This window comes from Lontra canadensis, unplaced genomic scaffold (genome assembly GCF_010015895.1).
Source record: "Lontra canadensis isolate GAN:19392208 unplaced genomic scaffold, GSC_riverotter_1.0 scaffold17, whole genome shotgun sequence".
Classification (NCBI taxonomy): domain Eukaryota; kingdom Metazoa; phylum Chordata; class Mammalia; order Carnivora; family Mustelidae; genus Lontra; species Lontra canadensis.
This window is the reverse complement of record NW_022631011.1, coordinates 8,685,147-8,706,336: the sequence shown is the minus strand read 5'-3', so window position 1 is coordinate 8,706,336 and position 21,190 is coordinate 8,685,147.

Sequence of the window (21,190 nt, the reverse complement as noted above, 5' to 3'; positions counted from 1 at the left end):
AGGAGACAGAATGCTGGGAATAGAACACAGAGCACTAGACTATACAACTTAGACAACACTGCAGAGCCTTGATGACATCTGTTACATGTGACAAAGAAGTTAACAGGGATGGGATAAAATATGACTTGTGCCACCCTATCCAGGCTTTCCTCTGTTGCTAAGGTGACTAGAGATCAAACTTCCTCCACCATGTGGAGTCCTTCCACTGACATCTCACCAAGTAGATCATTCATTCATTCATTCTTTCTTTCTTTTTTAAGCATCTCTTTATAGTTATGCTTAATATTGTGCTAATGCCTGCTTGGCTTTTGAAGCCAAAATTTATCTACCTACCATCTGTGTATCCATCCATCCATCTATCAAATAGTACTGCTCAAATATCAAATGGTATTGCTCAAACATTTCAGAGCAGCCAGGCTGAAGCTCCAGTACTCCACATTCTACATTCTGGATTCGTCCATTTTTTTCTCACATCAAACAATTATGCCATTCTGTCTGTCCCTCTGCTTTGTCAGTTTCCATCCTGACTATACAATGGAGATGTCAGTTGAGTATCATGCTCCAGATATGCTCTGCCCAACAGAATCAACAGTGAGTAGACTAATCCAGTCCATTAATTTTTAATCAGATATAACCTGAGACTACTCCTGCTTTTTGGCATACAGAATAAGCATCAATCAAGGAAATCTGCAAAGCCTATTTCATGTAAATTGTTAAGTTTCCTCAAACCCATGTTTGCTGTCCAGACTGCCATTTTTACTTGATAAATATCATCTTCTTAATTTGCTCCTGTGTTTTCAATCTTCATTTCATCATCCATCAATCGACTATCTTTCTTAGCTTCATATTAAATCCAAACATTTTTAAAAGTGCCATTGATTCATTAAAAATATTTATTGAACTTATAGATATGATAGTTAATAAGATGTTCATAGATACCAGCTTCAAAAGGATTATATACTACTGGTAGATATATATAGGTTAATAAATTAGACTTTTAAACTCTCTTAAGTGCTCTACACTGGGGATTATATATTTGCTATTCAAGCAGGAAAGAAAGACATGAGGGAGGGGGCATTAAATGGTAGTCTTTTATAAATGTTATTTTCTTAAGTAAGATGTTGGTAGTATAATTTGTAGGAAGGTATCTTTTTATGGGAAATACACACTTAAATATTCAGGAGTAAAAATGAAAGTATTTAAGAATAATGGAGCATCATATCTGCAACATATTCTTACTTGGTTGAAAAATGACAATGGTGTATACATCTATGTACATATGAAGAGAATGATTTTTAAAATTTACCAACTGGGAAACAGGGTGAAGATTGCAACTTCTTTGTATGTTCTTTTAAGTTTGAAATTATTTCAAAATAGAGAATTAAAAGAAAAAAAAAGGTAAGTGTTGATCTAAGGTGAAAAATGGGATAATGATAATGTACTGTGGCAGAGTTAATAGAGCCAAATGTCCACATTCCTGTGTCATTAGCCACCTTTTTCAATGGATATTAATTTATATCACATTTACATTACATTGTTCAAATATATGGAATTGTATGCTTATTGCAATATTGAAGGATTACTCTTCTTGACTTTTTTTCAAGATAAAATGAGGAAGTGATATGCTAGTATTTGTGTAAATACAGAGATTGGTAGAGATCCAAAGTTAGTATTTTGGAATTCAGCTTTGAGGAGGAAGGTAGTCTTTCCTCTTCTAACATTACACAAAAAGCCATCTCTTCCCCTCTCACCCTGAACTGTAAACCCATTCCTGATAGAAGCCACAGAATGCTCAGTCATATCATTGGATAAACTGTTGTGTTTCATTGGATGAAATAATTTGCAGGATATTCTTACAAAACTGGAACCTTTAAAAGGTATTTTTGCTCCAGGTAGAGTTGTCTCTAGAGCCTCTTGTCCTCTGAGGTTCTGATCCATTCTAACAAAGAGACATCTGCACAGAGAATACACTTAGGAATAAGTAAAATGGCTGTAGCTCCTACTCCAACACCTATGACCCCATGAAGCTGCAATGAATTTGGAGTCAGGAGACACAGAATCTAGGACTGATGCCATAAATGATTATTTGGATGACTGTGTAAATTGTTTCTCCTCTCAAAAGCTTTAGTTTCCCATCTGTAAAAGGAGGGTGCTGGACTTGATTTTCCATCTCTGACATTCTATGGTTCCATGAGCATTTAGCGCTATTGAATCCTTTTTGTTATGACAGTAATTAGTGGTTCCTTTCCGAATTACTTGGAGCATTTCTGAAAGGTTTATAGCTTATTCCTGATGTAGATAAATGTTTTTAGAATATTTGGTTTTGCCTTTCATGAATAAAAAGGTGACTGAACAAAGCATGCATTCATCATTCCATTTATTGCCCCGAAACAACGAGTGTAATTTATAAACCAATAATACTTTAGGGAGTGTTATACACATGTATGAAAAGAATGCCTTAAATTAATGGGAGGCCAAGAAGACACTAATCCAGCATCCCCTGGAGGAAGAGGTAGGAACTCAACCAGAGAGGAAACTTAGATACATTTTATTAGATAATATAGGTAGTACTATATTACTTTTATCAGAATACTAATAAAGGAAGAGAAAAGATCAATGACTCTGGGTTGGCCTCTTCCCTGTTTTCAGATGTGGGAGAATGATCACAACGATCACAAGAGTTTCTAACTGGAACCAAAGCAAATGCTGGAATATATATCAAAGAACACATCTAAATATAAAAAAAATCCACTCCTTATAAAAAAACTGTTCACAGAAACATATTGAGTTTTTCTTTGTTATATTTAATGAAATTCCTAGTAAAGCTACAGGAATTAGTTAAAACCCTAGCAAGTCTACTTTAGAATACCATGACCCACATGAAAAAACATCCTTTTAGAATTAAGAGAATTAATGAGAATTACTTGGAAACTTTGTGATTATTCAGTGGTTTGCTTTGCAAACTTGTTATTTAGTACGTAGCACCATAAAAATGATTTCTTACAAAGAACGCCCTTCATTCTTGTATTACACAAGCAAATCTCCAACACCTACTCAAGAGTGATTTATATTCTAACTTCCTTGCATTCTTTGTCTCAGTCACATAATTTCCCATGTTTATAGGCATAGTTAGAACTCTTTGAATATCTTACCTCTCTTACTTATTCAAAGTGTAAGTAAAAATCTGGGAGACACAAAAATTAAGTTTCTGAGCAAATTAAATAAATGGCAGTAAGTTCATGCACTGAAGTTTATATACATGGTAAAAAGACAGCCATGTATCATATTCTGTGGAACCAATTTACAGTTAATTTACAAGCATACTAATAAGTTTATAAAGATTAAATTAGTTAATATATGTAAGGCACTTAGGATTTGCCTGATACATAGTAAGCATTCAATAATAATTATTACTATTTATTTTCCATGTCAATAAAATACTAACAATAACAAATTGAAAGGGACAGAGGAACTGCTATGAGTAGGTAGACTCATAATAGAGATAGGTGACATTGTAAAGTAATGGAAAGAGCTAGCAAAGCAATCAAAATCAGACATAAGAACTCAAAACAAAGCTATCATTATTCATTTGGTACAGATCCAAGCACATCTAAGCAAAGTCAGAGGCATCACTGTGATAGTACATTCTAGCAGTAATAGCTGTTAATAACAGTAACTTTGAGTCATCAAGAACTGTTGAAATAATATTCAATATCCTCTGTCTAAGAAAGCATGCAAATCTGTAATAAAAATTTATAGACTCCCATCCAAACCGGTTATGATTTTAATGCTAATGTTTCACCCATAAACTCTCTGTAATCTAGAAAACCTATTTTCTAGACTCTTTGAATAATATATATCTAAAGAATAAAGGTGTATGTCAATTATGTTCATTAATCTTAGTAATTTCTGGACATAGTTTGAGCTGCCCAAGTAGACACCTAATTTCTCAAGGGCAAAAAAATATCTCTGGGCATATTATTCTCAAAGTGCAGGGCAAGAATGGGTATTTAATTGCTGTTTCTCTCATATATAACAAAAGGATGGAATCCTTTTTACATGTTCAGTGCTTGGAGACTGTAAGATCATCGAGGCTAGGAAAGAAAAGTATGGTCAGCATTCAATTCCTTACTTTGGTTTTGTTTCAATAAATGCATCTCTTAGGGTGAGTTCATAAGAAAAAAATGCCCAAATGGGGATTCTATTAAAAGCCATTTATTGAGAATTAGGATCTAAGAAGAGGATTACAATTCAAAGGATAGATAAGAAGAAGATATTTAAGCAATAATGTTCCTTTTAATGGAGACTGGCTTCAGTCTACTCACATGGAATCCCAGAGGCTGACTGGCACCACAGGGTGGGGCCATGAAAGCTGGTTTATTTTACCACTGTGTCAGTCAGTCATTACCTGCTGACTGCAGCCTGGCAAGGGTGAGAATGGGGGGTTACATCCCAGATGATGCTCCCAGGTGAGAGGTGACTCCATTCAGCAGAGGGGCAGTTATCAAGAAAAGGGGGAAGCTATGAATAGTTATCAGCAGATAGTGCAGTTGCTGGGGGATGGACATCCTGGACGATGGGAACACTGTCAGGTAAAGGCAATATTAGTGGCGTAAAAAGAGCAGACACTAAAGTCCATCTGTTGTACTGCTCACATCCACTCACTTCTCACATTAAGTTCACATTAACCAGGCACAGCTAATTCAGGATTCTGACTGGTCACAATTTCTGGGATAATCTCCAAAGTGGAAAGAATACTGCTGCAGTTGGTCCTAGGGCTCCAAAATGCTCATTATGTTTCCTACCCCTCTAGAATTCGTGTGACTTCTCACATCCTCAACCAGCATTTCTACTGGGCTAGATGGGTTGGCTGGGGGTGTGACTCAGAGCCTCATGCTGGAAGGATGTGACTCCTTGATACCACGCCTTCCTCATGCTATAGTTATATATCATCTACTTGTAGTTATAGTTCTCAAGAGTACTAACACATGATCTAGAGGATCACCTGAATGCCATACATACTTCCCTTACTCTCACTATCCTACCTTGCTTTCATGATGACTGGCATCAGAGATTCATTTTTGTTCTTGCTGATCTACTGTCAGGAGGAGAGCAAAATAAACTTGAGACAACTATGGATTTAAATTTAATGACATTCTTAGTGCACTCTCTGGTGGACCCATCTTGCCTCTGGATGGCAGGACTAACAGTGGCAGGGATCGATGCCCAAATTCCTAAAGTGGGTCAAGAAAGTCATAATAAGCAGAAGCATCTTACTTTCATCCCTTGGCTTCAGACCAAATGACTCCACTATAAGGGACACTGCACTGCATGTATGATGACCACTGATTTAGCATGTATCCTGGAGAATGGCAACCCACCCTCACAGGGTGTTATTTTCAGTTATACTCATGAGAGGTTATTCCAGTGCTTCATCAGGCTGGCAGCTTCTAGATGGTGTGGTATGTGCTAAGAGGGAGAGATTCAAAGATTTTGGCCCATTGCTTTACCTCTTTTGTCATAAAGTAGACAAAAGGATTAATATGCAGGACCTCATGTTCTTTAAGTCTAAAGGATTAGCTGTTAATAACAGTAACAGGATTAATATGCAGGACCTCATGTTCTTTAAGTCCTCAGTTAGAGGTGGTAGCTGAGACACTGGGGGCAAGAAATGCAAACCCATAAGCAACTGGCCAACTTAGCTTGAAATATTACCCTTTCCAAGCCTGGTTTTAAGGTTGACTAGACTCCTTAAGGGATGATGCCCTATCAGAGGGATCTGTTTGAGCCTAATTTCAGATGTACCATTTCTATTTTTTATGGACTTCTGCTGAACCCACCTGAACTTATCAATTTTGTGGTCTGAGTGTAGCCAGCACATGGTGAACCACTGTAGTTGCGTGGTCACTTGATGTCCCATGTTTAAATCCTCAGTTTTTACCAGGGCCCAGCAGCATACTAAGACCTGACTTGCTAACAGTATATAGTTCTCTGCTGCTTATGGCATGACTTTGCTCCAGAATCTAAAGATTCCATCCTGTGGTTCTATTTTTGAAGCTTACCAGAGGCTTAACCAGGCATATATCTTGACTATGTATATATCTCTAGTCATTGGGGTTCTTCTGGCTTATGGGTCATATAACTCAAGTGACAAATATGCTTTGTAAACTCTGGATCTACTGCACTATTCTCTCTCAGTCTTTGCTCAAAAGTGGCAATCTTCCATGCAACTCAATAACAAGATCAGAGCAGGATTCCCACGTATGGAATGTGTTATTCCAGCATTCAGAGAAGCCTGCCAAATATTGTGTGTATTTCTTGGTAGTAGAAGATACAAGCGAAAGTTGCTAGTACTTTGGAAGGGACACCACAATGTATACAATATTACTGCAACCCTAAAAATGTCATTGACACATCAGGCCTCATGGTAAGGTTTATGTCTCACCATCTGGAGTAAATGTGCCTTTTCAAAAAACCTAGCATATTTCCTTCCTCACGGCTACCAGGTTTAATTGACATGGTGTCATTGATACAATGGACTACTGCACTATTCTCTAGAATGTCCAGTCACGTCCCTTTAGATTGTAAGAGAGCGCAGGACAATTTATTTGACCCTGGGAAAGGACACTACTGTTTGTCCCATCTGATTACAAATTGCTTCAGGTCCTTTTCTGATGAGTATTAAAAAGAACAAAGTCATTATATTCTCTTAACAATATTTATAGATCACTATGGGCCAGGATCCCTTGTGGCCATTCTACCCTCACTGCCCATCACAGTCATTTTGCCCACACTGCTTCTGCTGCTTTATGTTGCCACCTGGTCCCTGCTATTCCAGGCTCACATGGTCTTATTGCTGCTATGGACGTCAGTCCTGAAAGGTCATTTCCGTACTGATTCCAGCCTGACAGAGGACAACAATCACTAAATTTCTCAGCAAATCTAGTGCCCCCACATCAGTGCATTTCTTAACCACCTTGGTATACAAAGGGTGCTCTGGCCCTCTAAAGGGATCAACTTCTAGGTCTTCTGGTCTTACATACTAAAACCATTTTAGCATGCCCACTTCTCTGGGAACTGGATTCTTCACTTAGGAGTTTGCCACGGCAGTTCATGCATCTCCTCTGTAATTGATAAGCACCATCTCTTTTCCAAACTTCTCTCATGGCCCATGCAAAATGATGAATCCTGTGCAATGAGAGTGTATCCCACCTTCTCACATATCCTGAAGTGTTTTTTGTAGCCCCTTCCTCTTCTCCCTTAGGAGAACCTGCATTTCCCCAAGAATTATACTAACATTTGATATTACTTCTGCATTTGATGGCCAAGAATAAATGTAGAAATAAATCTTGAGTATGGCAAGCATTCCCTTGGAAGGCCTGCTTTATTTGAGGCTGCTGCAGACTTCTCAAGCTAGAAGGAAAAGGCAGTATATTTCAAAAAGGAGGACTGGTTTCAGACCTAAGTGTTCAGGACAATCACCAGATTTAAGGGTTTTAAGTGCATGAGTCTCAGGATTCCATTTCTTCCCTATTAGAGCCTTGATTTTAGCAAAGTAGATTTCCTTAAACTGAATATTCTCCCTTCTCAGAAATTCTGCCACTTGTAAGTTCCTTGCCTGGTCTTCAGCTCTGTCTGCTCTTTGACTGCAGGACAAGAATGTTTCCATAAATGTTTTAAGTTGCTGATTATTCAGTCTGACTCTGTCATGTTTCTCTTATCAATGAATTAATAGCCATAAGTCACCCATCTAGTCCTTATAATTACTCTTTTCCCGTATCTATCAAATGCCAGAAACTTTATACCAGCTAGTGAATCTTCTTCTACCAGTGTCTCCTTCCGGGTCATTGCAGATGAAAATCTTAGCTATCAGATTTCTTAAGAACCCAGTGACCATCAATACTCCATCTCCTACTCCCTCATCCCTCTCATTGCCATCAGGCCATCAGGCTGATGAGTGATCAGTCTCCAAGAACCCATATTTAGTCCTCTTCCTAACACCATCTTTTGTATTGACTGTCTTAGGTTGAGGTTCCTAGGAGCAGAACCTGAAATATGTGAAATTCTAGTGAAAGTAATTTATCAAGGGTGTAGTCTTAGGAGAGGAGAAAATGAACTAAGCAAGGATGTGATCTTTGCTGGAGTCTAGTTTCAGTTTAATTACACTGAGAGCTCTGGAGTGTGAAGTGTGCTGAGTGTGTCCTACACTGAGGTAAGGGCAGCCTTTTGCAACCCATTTAGTCAGTCATTGGCTGCTGGCTTCCCAGAGAGGAGTGGATTTAACCTCTGGGGCAACGTGGCTCTTATTTAGACAAGGGCAATTTCTCAGAGGAATAGCAGTGAGCTATTAAGAGGAGATCTGGCAGGGACACTAACAAGACCTACTAGAGGGTATAATACCAAAGTGGGAACTTGTGGTCTTCAATAGATTTTTGGAGGCATTTCTTCAAAGTTGAGTCAGAATGTGTTCAAAGAAAGATTAACGTAAAAATAACATTAGAATCTGATAAGCCTTATACTCAGTTTAGACTAACACAGATAAATATGAACCAGATAAAAATAATGTTTAAAATATTTATTATTTGGATCAATTGGCATTACTAACTCATCTGTTTTCTAGTTTTCATAAATAGTTTTTATTTTTCATATATTAACAATGCAGTGGTGTCAACAAATTGTTCATTCAACAAAAGTTTATGGAGTACTTCCTATTTGCCTAGCACTAGTTAAAGAGCTGAATCCTTTTTTTTTTTTTTTTAAGATTTTATTTATTTGAGAGAGAGAGAGAGAGAGCGAGAGCGAGCACAAGTTGGGGAAGTGGCAGAGGGAGAGGGAAAAGCAGTCTCTCTGCTGAGCAGGGAGTTGGATGCCAGACTCCATCCCAGGACCCTGGGATCATGATCTGAGCCAAAGGCAGATGCTTAACTGACTGAGCCACCCAGGTATCCCAAAGAGGTGAATTATTAATCAATTTGCCCTTGGTCATTTAGGAAATACTATGGCACTTCTATCTATTTCTAAGCATTATAAAAATTAGGTTATTTTTAAAATAATATGTCACAATCTTCATATTTTTACCTTATTATGAATGCTTTATCTTTCAATTTATGTTGACTGTTTTAGATGATCAGAGTAAGGGTATGTATCAATCCAGCAGGTATTAGAGTATAGCAACCTTAACTCTTTTAAAGTACTCTACACCGAGTTCACCAAATATGAATTAAGTGCTTACTATATGAAACTCATGTTTTCAGCATTTTGAGGAAAGAATATGAATAATGCAGTCTTTCCCTCAAATGGGAGTTATAATCTAGGGATCTTATGGGAATTTTACATAATCTATGCAAATGTGAATTAGAAAAAAAATAAGCATTTTCTGGTAAAACTGCATAGGTGTATGTATGTAAAAATTCAAAACACACATTGCCATGAGTGTGTATCTGCATACCTTAGGCCATAAGAGATTTGCTGTTTAGGGATAGAGCATAGAGACATTTGATATAACATCAATTAGTTACTTGGAAGCCATAACTTTTGTTTTTCTCTTTGATTGGTGGGGGGGAACATCTCCCTTTGTTCTTTTTACCGGAAGTTTGTGTGATGCTCTTCCATTTTTAAACAATGTACATAGGTTAAGCCACAGACAAAGTAGCCCTCACTTGAAAAAGAAGCTGAATAAAGAAGAAGCTATAATTATACATGTTGAATAAAGCCAGGCTACAAAAAATACTGTGTTGTAAATATGTGTTTTAATTACATGAACCAAATACACTAAGTATAAACCAAACCCTGTATTCTTGGCATTAAGTATGTGGGGGACGAGGGTGTTCTGTGATGTTCTATAGTGTGAGGAAGATGTGGGAGCACATCTGAGGAAAGCTGCTACAGAATGTCAAAGAAAAATGGGCTGTGAAGAAATAAAAGAGCCTTAATTAGGTATTAAGGTCTAAATGGCATCAATGCTGACAGAATCCTGTCAGAGAAAGGTTTCAATGGGCCTGACAATATGGTGAGAAATGACAGGCTTAAGCACATTTTGGTCCTTGGTGAAACTGCTATTAGAATGGATTTTATTATTTTATTGAGTGTTTGATCATTTCATTTCTATTATATATTTCTTCTTAACCAGATCATATATTTATCTACTCATGTATTATGCATGTTCTAATTCTTATGTTTAAATATATGTTAGAGAGGACAAATAGCCAGAATTTATATAGTCATATTTCATATATAAATAGTCCATCATTGATTTGTCTTTGCTGGAAAAAAATAAACCTCATCTTTGTAATTCTAGTTCTCCAAGTTCTAGACTACTCAGTACTATCTGCTAAGCTTCTAGTAATTAGTGGCAGCAGAAATGTGCCACTGTGGCAGCAGAAATGCTAAGGAGTTGGTAACATCACTGGAATCACTACATAGACCTAGTATGACAACATCCCAAGCAGGGCCTGGGATGAGGTTTAGAAACAGAGTTTTGGAATTCAAAATCGAAAGGTAGATTCATCCAATGAGTGGCCACTGTCTAGAACAAGCAGATTCTATGGACTCTAGTCCACCATTGGAGGTCACGGAAATGCTGGGCTCCTGGGCAAGAGAGGGACAGATGAGGAAAGCTTTGGTCCCTCCACATTCAGTTTGAGGGCTGGCCCAGCCACAGAATATGTTTCCCTGTAGAAGACTCTATCCTGGCTCTCACAGGTGCTTGACCCTTGGCACATTTTAGAATCCCCCACAAGTGGTCTTGTCTGAGGTCATTAAAAAAAGTAACACCCCACTTTTTGTGTTCCCTAATTGAGTTAACTTTTTCATTAAGGGAAACACAGAAGCCTGTTTTCCTCCACATGTACAGATTTTCCTTGAATATTATTTATAATGAGTAAAATCCTTTGTTCAGACAAAACCAGACTGCAGGGATTTTAGTTATAATAATATGATAAATCATGTATGATCTCAGGCCTATGGACACAGACAGGAACATACACCATTAGTGTTCCCTGGCTCTCAGACCATTGAATAGGACTGAATCACAGCACCACTGACTTTCCTGGTCCTCCAGCTCACAGATGGCACATTTTGGGACTTTTCAGCATATATATATATATAGAGAGAGAGTATATAAAATAAATGAAATATATAAAATAAATGGAATATATAAAATAAATGGAATATATAAAATAAATGGAATATATATATATAATTTTTCCCCTTTAAAGAGCCCTGATGAAAAAAAAAAAAAAACCAAAAACCAAAAACCAAAAAACGAAACAGAGTTAAACATACACTTATTCTATGTCCTGGCAATTTCTCTTCTATGTGTTCATCCTCTAGAACTGAGTCATGTTTCCATAAAAACATTTACACAAGATTGTTCACAGCACTGTTATTTATAATATTCCTAAATGGGAACAACCTAAATATCCACAATCAGAGATTTGAATAAAAAATATGATATATCCTACAATGGAATAATATGCAGCAATAAAAAATGAATAAATTACTGATACATATAACCACATGGATGAATCTTAAAAATATTATGTTGAACATAAGCATCTAGACACAAAATATGACGTACTGTAGGGGATTATTTAATGTTTGAGAATAAGCAAAACCCTGTAGAGTGATGGAAAGTAGAACAGGAATGACCTGAGAGTAGATAAAGATGGGAACTAGGCATATAGGAAATTCATAGGGAGCAGCAATGTTCTATATCTTAATTTTGGTGGTGGTTCTAATTAATTATTTTGGCATTTCACTGTATGCAACAAATTATACCTTAATAAAAACAAATTCATGCCTGCCTCCTATGTCAGAGAAATCCATAAATCCTCAGTTCTTAATGACCTCTTCCACTTTCAGAGAAATTATAGTATGATTATAGGGTAAGAAGAGGTGGTATTTTAATACATGACAGAAATGTCTCTTAATGTCTTTCCCATCTTTTCTTTGCCACTTCATGGTAGACTTTCCATTTTCCTCAGAATGTCAGGATCCCTGTGAGGTCATGCATCTCAGGAGAACCAATCCGTCCAGCTCAGGTTAAGGGTTATAGCCCCAAGGAATCCAAAGTAAGCACAGTATCGTTGCCTAGTTCATTCAGGACAAGAAAGTGAGATAGGTATTTCTGAGACACACCTTCATGAAAGTCCAAGAGTTACAATCACATCTAGCACAATGAAGTAAGGAGAAAACATATAAAAGCTGAACTGGAGTATATGGAAGATGGATATGCATGGCATGTAGTCATCAACAAAGTCATCTTCAGAGGTGATGATCAAAGCATACTTAGTTTGCCTTGATTTGTATTTAGGCAGGATTTTCAGTTTGGCTGAAACATCCACCATGGCAGGATCCAGTGCTTCAAGTCATGGCTTCTAGCTGATGGATCCTCTGATACAGTCTAGTACAGGTATCCATAAGTCACATTTCTGCTTATAGGTGAAATAGGAAGGGAGATGGCATAGTTTCCTTGCCCTCAACCAAGTTGGAAGGAGGGAGAGCATTGCCTTCTTGCCCTTTTACTAGATCCTGTGAGGGAACACTTTGCCCCAACTTCCACTACCCTCCAGGATATATTCTATACACCAAAGACTAGAGAGCTTTTAGTTGATTGAAACTTAGGGTTTTCTTTCTTTCTTTCGTTCTTTCTTTCTTTCTTTTGAAACTTCGTGTTTCTTAGATCTCCCTTTTCCTTAGAAACCTCACACAGGCCCCTGGGCACAGCAAGAGTTGAAGAAAATTTGTCTCACTCTAACTTGCTCTTGAATCTCTTCCTTTTAATTCCTCTTTTTTTTTTTTGCCTTTATTTATTTATTTTTATTATGTTATGTTAGTCACATACAGTACGTCATTAATTTTTGATGTAGGGTTCCATGATTCATTATTTGTGTATAACACCCAGTGTTCCATGCAATCCGTGCCCTTCTTAATACTTTTTATTTCTTCTAGTCAGTTTCCCTAATAAGAAATGTGTGGTTACTTCATTCTCTCCCTTGTTCTCTCATTATTTTAACAAACGCATATTGAAAGCCAACCACATGTAAGGAATTCTGTTGGGGATGTAGTAGGAACAAAACAGGTTATACCTGTCCTCATGGAGCTCACAATAAAGTAGGGGTAGATAGATAATTATAAACACACATGTGTCAGGAGGTGTTTAGGACTGTGAAAAACTAAAGGGACAGCCAGCCAGGATCTAATCTATTCTCCATGGAGCAGTCCGGGAAGGCTCTATGGACTGAGGGAATAAGCCATCCCGGCATGCAATGGTAAATATGGACTCCCAAGGAAAGTTGTTCCTCCCCCAGAGGCTCCTCTGAGGTCTGAGGTCTGAGGTAACTGCACATCCTAAAGGTGGTATATTCAGAGCCTCCTGCATCTTCCACAGTCCTGTTGCTGATGCTCCCATTCTGAGGCTTTCCCTGCATGGATGGCTTTCTTTTAAGTGAAATATAGCTGACCCACAGTAAATGTACAGCTGTTAAGTGTATAGCTAGAGGAATTTTCACTTAGCATATGTAACTGTATAGCCACCAGCCACATCAAGACACAGAGCATTTCAAATCCCCAGAAAATTCTCTTATTTCCCTTTCTAATCAAAGTCATACCCCTGAGGTCACCACTACTTTGATTTTTTAAACAGTTTTGACTATTCTTTAATTTCTTATAATGGTATTGTTCAGTATACACTAATTTGCCTCTGGCTTCTTTCCCTTAACATAACTTGTCTTTTTATTTAACCATGTGATAATGTGTATCAATAACATGTTCATTTTATAAAATTTATAAAAATTTTATAAAATTCATGTTATATAATAACATGTTAATTTATAAAATTTTAAAAAAATTATAAAATTCATTTTATAAATACATCATAATTTGTTTCTGTAATGCATTATTGATAGATACATAGGCTGTTTATAGATTTTGATTATCACAAATAGTTCTTCAATGAACATTCCTCCAAATATCCAATTTTTTTTTTTACTTTCAGATGCATTATTCCACTCCTTTTATTATTTCTTTTCCTAACCCTCTGATGATCTTTACCCAACACAATCCACAATTGCCATATTTACTTTGCTCTCATACTCATTAATCCATTCATATATTCCTTCATCTATTTTATAAATGTTTATGAACACTTCCATATGTCTAGAACTATGCTGGGCAAAGATGATTCAAAACGAATATGTTACTGCACATAGAGATCTCAAAATCTAGCAGGAAAAACAACATGCAAATGCAATTTTCAAGTATGTTACTGGAATAGTTACTAGGGGAATATTAGCACAGAAGAAGGTACAAAGGGGAAAAAAAGAGAATGAGCAGGGCCCAGGTCCTGGACAGGAGCTGGAGAAGACTTGATAGGGAAAGGTTGAAAGAAGCAGGGACATTCCATCCAGAGTTTCTACACTCAGGTGTGGTGACTGCTTAGCCAACAGCTTCCCTGGCCTCCCCCTTAGTGTTTTACATTCTGTAGGTCAGAACCTACACTTTAAACAAAGAGATGCTGATGTAGGCTGTCTTAGTACTATAACTTGAAGCCAGCTTATGTCTTTATTCTCCATATTAACAGCAGTGTTTAATATTCAAAGTAAGGCATCCAATAAAATCTTACAAAATCCTGTTTAAATTCTTCCTTAAAATTGTATTTTTAGCATAAACTTGGATTTGTAAGCAAATCTCCAAATCAGAGTACATTTAGTGTTTGACCCAAGTGTATGAGTTAGAGCTCTGGCTCAGGGAATCACTGTAAGTTTCGTTACACAGAAATGTCCAATCAACCACACTAAGGGACACAAGAAGAAAGGGACTGTGTGATTTTCAATTTTCTCCCACGTGGCCAGAATAAAACTCAAGAACGATGACTTTCTATTGAGAAAACAAAGCTTTATACTATCTCTCTGATGTGAAAGAAAACAAAGTCTGCATGTATTTCTTTCTCTTCTTTTCCACATGTAGCTAAGACCAGGAAATAAAGTAAAATATTGTCTTTCCATTCCCCAAGAAACCCCCTTAATAATTTATCTTCACTTAATGGGATAAGGGAGTGAATCTCAAAGCCAAGAATCCAAACCTTGTTTATATTTGAAAAGAGAAACTTGGGACTCTCTTTTCCGGGGCAGGCACTCTCAAAGAGTAATCCAGGTCAGCAATGCTGGCATTGTCCAGAATCATATCATAATTCTGGGTGGGCCCAGCAATCTGTGTTAAACTCTGTCGAAGTGTGCAATCTAGCAAATCCGAATGCTATTAGCACTCATGGTGTATGAATCCTTAGAGGAGGAAGTGGGGGGCATGAGTGTTTCAAACAAGGAAGCATGGATGAAAATGAAAGACTGACTTTTGAAGACATTAAATGGGAAGCACAAATAAATAAATAAATATAACAGAAAACAAGATCAATAGAAAACTGTTATCTATATATTTTTCTTCAAAGTTTGGTTTCAAAGAGCATCTAATCGAGTGAATGTTTATATTATGTTGCTGTTCTAATTAAAATAAAGTAAATTTGTATTAAAAATTCTAAAAAGTATGTCCTCTATCTCAAATACATGATTGAAGACTATATGGGTGGTTTTGCTTTTCGTTTGTAATCCCTCAAAGTTCCTCCTCTTCTTTTCTTATTTTCAAAACTGGGTTTATACGTACTTATCAAATTAGCATAATCAGAAATGAAACAGTCTCTATTGGTCTTGTTTAGGCAAGATGTACAGATTGGCATCTTTGCCCTTCTTCCCATCGATCCCCCACTCTTTTATCTCAAAATTAGCATGCACCACCATTTCTGCCACAAACTGTTGTATGAAAAATTACTCTCTTTTACTGTAGTATCTTTTCTTCATAGTTATGAAGTTTGAATTTCACTATAGTTACTTAGATTTAAACCCATGATTACATGGCTTCAGTGCTCACTGCTGATCTCCTCACATGCAACTTCTTCAATAGTTACCTGTTGTGACTAAAATTTGTTTATTCACTTTTATTTTGCCTCATGAGGGTCCCTTCTGGAAACTTCCCACGATTCTCAGTTGTTAAAAAGTGTGCATGTGTGATATCCCTTCAGATACTTTCTATCTCTGAGCATGCCTATTGCTCTCAAACCTAAATTAAAAATTTTACTAAGTTTCTTCACTTTCTCTGTGTATGTATGTATGTATCTATCCACCTATCATCTATCTATCCATGTATAATATAATTTGTAATTATATACTAATCTGTGTCTTTGTTAGACTCTTTCTCTTTCTAAACTATGAAGGCCATGTTTTCACAGAATGTACCAGTTTTCACAGAAACTCTTTCAAAGATTTCATCAATGAAGAAGAGCAAAGACATTAACAGCAGGAAGGGGACATGTAGCTCAGGAAGATGGCAGATGTCACTTAAAATTGTTCACCAATGAGAACAACAGAGCAAAAAATAAAAAGCTGCAAAAAGAAAACAAAGAGAAAGGAGATGCAGGGTTAAAGGGATAGTTTATAATGAGAAAGTCCCTGAGTAGTCAAGAGGGTTGGACAAAAATAATGGGGGGATTTTCTGAGGTAGGAGAGCAGCCAGTTTAATCAGTGTATCAGAAGAGACGGTGGGGCACTGAGACAGGTGAAGGCAGGATGGTAGAACTGCAGGTGGAGAGGTAAAATAGTTCTTTTCTGATTGCTCCTATTTTATCAATAAAGGGTCAAGAGGCAATCAGCTCACTGATTCAGAGAAGACATACTGGAAATGAGTAATAAAAAGGTATGAAATAATCACTTTGGGACAAGAAGAATTAGCTGATGGGGGATGGATATAGCACAATTCTGGTAACCCCGAGGCCTTCTTGATAGGAGTCATCATTGATTCATGTCCATCTAACTGGGGGTTGTCCTGCACCTTGTTGTCCACACCACTGCACCTTGGGAAGCATGGTAGAGACAGAGTTTCATTAGCCATGGTTGGGGCTGGGTCAAGAGATCATGACAGAACAAGAGGAAATAAGGAAGCTGTAAATATACAAGGAGTGATTCTAACAATGTACCATGGAACTGAAGTTAAAGAGAGTAGGAAATGAATTTAAGAGAGGCCTGATAGAGCAAAAGTGGTTGGGGGAAGAGAAGGAAGGTATCATTGACTTTGCATTATTGGTGGGAGGACCTATGAAAGGGAGCTGAAGAAATACAAGATGGTGGTCAGAGGGGTATGCTGGAGACAGAAATTCTGAACATAGTGCAAAGGCTTGAAAGTAGGGCTGGGCTGTGTGGGGGGTGAAATGGAGAATACCAGAGGAGAAGAGGAGAACTCAAGGAACTAAGAGGCTGCAGTCCATACTCAGCTTGATCTATTGCTCTGGAGCCTTAACCAATCTCCTCTGACTGAAACCTCTCTTTCACCATTTTGGACCTGACTATGAAGCCCACTCAGTATCTGCCTTTGGAAGCCGTCTCTGGAACATTTCAGTGGCATGACCACTTTGTACCTTTGTTGGAAGCTTTCCAAATCCTCAGCTAACTCCAGAATCATCCTCCAGGGGTATTTAAGAACTTCTGAATTGTGTCCAAATACCCCTTGTAATCTGTCACTGCTCCAATTAATGTTAAATCATCTTTCTGCATAAGCACCAGGCCATACAGAAGCCCCGAGACTAGCTGTGTTCCAGGTGACCTGTAGAGGAAGCCCATCTATTCTGGGCAATCTCCTCATCCTAGCAGTTTTCCAAAATTCTCCAGGACGTGGGACTCTAGACCTACTTCTTGATATGCTGAAGAAGGAGAAAATGAATTTCAATAATCTTTTAGTTTTCCATAGAGCTTTACTTTCAAGACTATCTTTTACAAAAGTAGGTAGAAAAAAGTCATCCTTGAAAGAAAGTTTATTTATGGGATTTCTTTGTCCTGCGGACAACTGGACACCCACATTCTCCTAGTTCCATTAACTTTGATGCTAAATCTTAGAGGTAAGAGATAAATAGAAATTAAGGAACAAATTAAAATCTATTGGAGTATATTAGCAAATACTATCCCTGTTTTATCAATATTGAGCCATCTTGGCATATTGGAAAAAGAACTAACGTCAAAATACATGACTGTTAGCTAGATTCAGAGAGTGACTTTCTGTGTGACCTTGAGTAATTCACTTCATTTCTCCCAGGTGCAGGTTCCTCATCTGGAAAATGAGGGTGTTGGCCTAGCTGAACTCTAAGGGACCTTCCAGCTCCAGCAATCTAGACCCTTAAATAAGGCTCAAAGGCAAAGGCAATATCATGATCTATTGATAAGTCAGGTTTCCACTAATCTTGGCTTTTATGTTATTCAAGGTCATTGGACAAAGAATGCAGTGTGCATAAAATTGATATTTCAGTCGCCCCAAAGAAAAGAGACATATACATGTATCTAATGTATCTAATGGGTACTACTGATTCTGAAATAATATAGTCCAAAGTATCATAGACCTTCAAAAACATATGTCTAGGATTTTTCAAAGAAAGATTGAAAAACTGGCCTTTATTTATACCTCCTCAATAATCAACATTGATTTATATGACATAAAGAAGTCCGAAGGAACAAAAAGTAAAATGTTTAGAGACATCTTCTTTTAAGTATTATTCTTAATATTATTCCCATATGGTGCCAAACTAGAAAGCAATGATTTATTGTTTTACTCTTTGCAAAACAATGAAATGAACTTCCCCCATGCATCTAATTTGTGCACTAACTCCTTTTATTGCATTAACAGAATTGTCAATTAAGGCATTTATCTGTATATCTGTATACACATAGGAAGTAACTTTCCACTGAGCAAAATGATACAGAAGAAACTGAGGAATTGAGGTACCACATCTAAGCACCCTCTGACCTCTGCCAATAGGAACTGTGTATACTTAGGCAAGTCACTGTTAACTCTAGGCCTTGGTCTCCTTATGTAAGATCAACAAAGAATTGACTAAAGTCCTTTCTCATAGTATTTTGTTGTGGCAGTCCTAGCAGACTAATAGAAATGCCTAAAGCCTAGGTGCGTGCAGTTGATATGTCATTTTTAAGATACCTATAGATCTGTGTTCCCTTATTGTCCACTAGAGCTTGTTCTGCATTTGAACATCAGGGAAAGGGAGATGTTAAATTAAACTCAACTAGAAAGAGAATACAACCCGGAAGAAAAAAAAAAAAAAAGAGTCCACTCTTTACTTGACAAAGAACAACTGAGTTAAAAAAGGAAAAATAATTGGAAGAGGGTGTGATCCCATATGAGTTCAATCTTCCTGTTTAGGAGCTTTGAGATAAAAAAATGGGATATGTGTTATTCAGGTTGAGGGGAAACATCTAGAACACATGTTTTAACAAAGTCATTTTAGAAACTCTAGGAGGGGGCACCTGGATGGCTCAGTCAGTTGAGTGTCTGCCTTTCGCTCAGGTCATGATCTCAGCGTCCTGGGATAGAGCCCTGGGTCTGGCTCCTTCCTCGACGTGGAGTCTGATTATCCCTCTGCCCCTCCCCCCATTTGTGCTCTCTCTCCCCCAATAAATAAATAAATAATCTTTATTGTAAAAAAAAGAGAGATAGAAAGATAGATAGGTATAGGGATATCCAGAGCACTTTTCTCCCCCAATTCTTTTTATATCAATTGATCTACACCCATTGATCCCTGATGGTCCTATAATTAAAAAATTCCTTCTGAAATAAAACCGTATAACTATACTTATGTGAGATACTTAGAACAGTCAAATTCATAGAGACAGTAGATGATTTCTAGGAGCTGAGGAAAGGGGAGGGGATGAGGAGTTACAGTTTATTGGATACCCAAAGCAATCTACAGATTCAGTGCAATCCGTAACAAAATCCCAAAAGCATCTTTCAAATAGAATAATTCTACAACTTGTATGGAACCACCAAAAACCCTGAATAGCCAAAGCAATTTTGAGAAATAAGAACAAAACTGGATGTACTGTAATCTCTGATTTCAAATTATATTACAAATCCATAGTAATTTAAATAGTACAGTACTGGCTTAAAAATAGACACATAGATCAATGGAATAGAATAGAAATCTCCAAATAAACGCATACATGTATACTCAATTAATTTATGCCAAAGGATCCCAGACTATACAATAGGGAAAGGATAGTCTCTACAATAAATGTTGTTAGGAAAACTGGACAGCTACATGCAAAAAAAAATGAAACTTGACCACTGTCTTACATCATACACACAAAATAACCCAAAATGGATTAAAGATTTAAACATAAGACCTGCAAACATAAAACTTCTACAAGAAAACAGGTGGTAAGCTCCTTAATGTAGGTATTGGAGATAATTTTTTTAAAGTTGACACCAAAAGTAAAAGCAAGAAAAACAAAAATAAATAAATGGGAGACTACAACATAGTAAAAAGCTTCTGCTCAGTAAAGGAAACCATCGACAAAATGAAAAGGCAACCTACTAACCAGGAGAAAATATTTGTTAATCATATCTGATAAAATATATAAAGAACTCACACAACTCAGTAGCAAAAAAACAAACAATCCAATTTAAAAATGGGAAGAATATCTGAATAGATTTTTTTTCCAAAGACATATAGATACCCAAAGGTGGTCAAAATCACTAATCACAGGGAAATGCAAATCAAAATTACAATGAGGTATCACCTTCTACCTGCCAGAATGGCTATTAAAAAGATAAGAAATAACAAGTGTTGGGGAGGATGTGGAGAAAAGGAACCCTTGTGCACTGTTGGTAGGGACATATATTACTCCAGCCACTATGGAAAATGGTATGGAATTCTGACAAAATATTAAAAAAATAAAACTACCATATGATTCAGCAATTCCCCTTTTGGGTGTTTATCTCAAGAAAATGAAGATACTAACTCAAAAAGATGTACATATCCCCATGTTCATTGCAGCACTACTTATAATAGCCAAAATACAGAAACAACCTAAGTGACCACTGAGGGATGAATGGATAAAGAAATTCTGAGATACATACACACATGCATGCACGCACATAAACACACACAGGAATATTATTCAGCCATAAAAAAGAATGAAATCTTGCCATTTGTGACAACATGGATGGATCTAGAGGGCATTAAGCTAAGTGAAATAAGTCAGACAAAGACAAATACTGTATGATCTCTATGGAGAATCTTAAAAAGAAGAAAAGCTAAGCTCACTGATACAAAGAACAGATTAGTCATTGTCAGAGGCAGGGA